Source organism: Crocuta crocuta, unplaced genomic scaffold (genome assembly GCF_008692635.1).
Source record: "Crocuta crocuta isolate KB4526 unplaced genomic scaffold, BGI_CrCroc_1.0 scaffold491, whole genome shotgun sequence".
Classification (NCBI taxonomy): domain Eukaryota; kingdom Metazoa; phylum Chordata; class Mammalia; order Carnivora; family Hyaenidae; genus Crocuta; species Crocuta crocuta.
In genome coordinates this window covers 193-2384 of record NW_027532634.1, presented here as the reverse complement: position 1 = coordinate 2384, position 2192 = coordinate 193, and the positions used below count along the sequence as shown (strand labels likewise).

Here is a 2192-nt window from a genome sequence, read left to right as displayed (position 1 = left end):
ATTCAAAAATTATTCTCAATAATTTAATTTGACAGGTAGTTGGGTTTCAATGACAAACTATGAGAAACTGGTAAGACACAAATAAGCAATGAAACACATGGATAAACAAGATACCCAAAGGCAATGGGAGGTAATGTAGGAGAAAAGAGCAGATGTTTAGATAGGGAAAACAGAAGTTCAAAGTGGGAAATCTTCCAGACAGGACAGTCAGGAAACGCCTCTCAGTTTATGACATTTCATCTGAGATCTAAAGAATAAGAGGAATCATAGGGAAATTGTTCAGGCAGAGCTGAGAGTGTATACAAAGATTCAAAGGCTAGAAAATCTCCATGTATTCAAAGAAGACAAAGAACAATTCAGCTGAAGAAAAACCGAGGGGGAAGCATAAAGGGTAGAAATCCAGACAAGAGTCAAATCAAGCAGCATCTTATAGACCAGCACAACAGAAAGCTATTGAGAGGTTTAAAATGGAGAAGTGGTATGATCATGAATGATCTTTAAAAAAGATTGGTTTTGTGGGAAAACAAAAGGAAGAAATAGAAAACTACTCATTAATTAGAAGACTTCTGGGAATAGAGATGGTATGGGGGTAGACTAGGAAGTGGCAGGGCAGACAAAGAAGAATGTATACAATAGACATGTATTTTGGAAAAAGAACTTAAAAATTTGCCTTTTGAGCAAATATAATTTAGAAGGAAAGGAATTAAGAATGATTTTGGTCTAGAGCAAGTAATGGTGCCAGTATGAAAAATGAAAAATATCTGGTAGGTGGAGAGGGAAATCAGTTGATCTGGTTGTTGTTGTTGTTGTTGTTTTTTTCAATAGAGGTCTTTCACTCATTTTTAAAATATCACAAATAGGTTTTAGGAATCATCCAGCATTTTGTTGTTTCCATATTGGACAACTTTTAAACCTTATTTATCAGCCTGTTAAACAACTCCTTTTTTGGAGGTATAGAGACCATCCAAATCTTTTCTAATAGTCTTGTTGTTAACTGTTGTGTCTTGCTGAATCAAAGCAGCTAAATTTGATACGAGTTCAATATAATTTTCTTTAAGAATTAATTCATCTTCTGGACTTGAAATACTGAATAAGCAATGCTCCATGTCATCTGAACCTTGTGAATATATTTTTCAACCCAGAAACATTTAATTTCAACAAGAGATCCATTCTAAATAACAAAGTTGATGGGAAGTGGTACAACTCTCTTCCTGTACAAGAAGCCCACTGTGATTCCCTTGATCGTGTTCTATACGTGACCACAGATAACGTGAACAGCAGTCAGGTCCTTTCTATTTCCTCACCATTTGTCAAACTGTAGCCTCTTTTCATTCCAAGGATACTGAATTCTACACTGATGTGATGGAAGTCCCTCCAAAGAGTTCCTCCCAGATCCTTGAAAATAATCGTGCATCCTTTCAAAGTGATGTTGGCATTTTCTGGAATGTCGACAGTCTGATTGCTGAGAATGTTCTTCATCTCACAGTACATGTGGCAAAAAGCTCAAATGATCTGTTTTGAATGTATTATATTTGAATAGCCACCAGGGGAGATGTCAGGGAAAAAAAGCTGAATATATGTGACTAAAACTCAGAGAAGAGATCTGGACTGAAGATATGAATTTGGGAGTCATCAGCATATAGGTAAATTACCAATAAATTAGTGATTTACATGATGACTCTATTGGAACACTTAAATTTACTAATTACAAAGAGCTGGCTAATGAATGTGTTGAAAAAGGCATGGCTCAGGTGATCAATGACAAAAAGAACTATCATAAAAACTCAGTAGTTCAGAGTTTTTACCTTAAAAATATATGCAGTGTCTGAATATTTGTCATTATCTCTGCTACTTCTGCCTTGATACAAGCCACTATTAATACTTGTTGTATTATTGCAATAACATTCTAATTCAGAAGTGTTCACTGTTCTCTGTAAAGCATTGAATAGTAAGTATTTCAGGTACTGGAGGCCATTGGGTCCCCACTGTAAGTACATAACTCTACCACAATGTGAAAGCAGCCATCAGTAATATGCAATTGAATAAATGTGGCTGTGTCTCAATATATGAAATGAAAATCAGAGCCTGTGATGTATCTACTTAAAACTGCTTGCAGGAGTTCCTGAGTTGCTCAGTCAGTTAGTTAAGAGTCCAACTCTTGATTTAGGCTCAGGTCAGATCTATCTCATGAT

General features: G+C 35.7%; 1 pseudogene; it reads right to left on the bottom strand.

The window, feature by feature from the left end:
- Positions 1-914: 914 nt before the first annotated feature.
- Positions 915-1479, bottom strand: LOC144245251 (large ribosomal subunit protein uL6 pseudogene; annotated as a pseudogene).
- Positions 1480-2192: the final 713 nt, after the last annotated feature.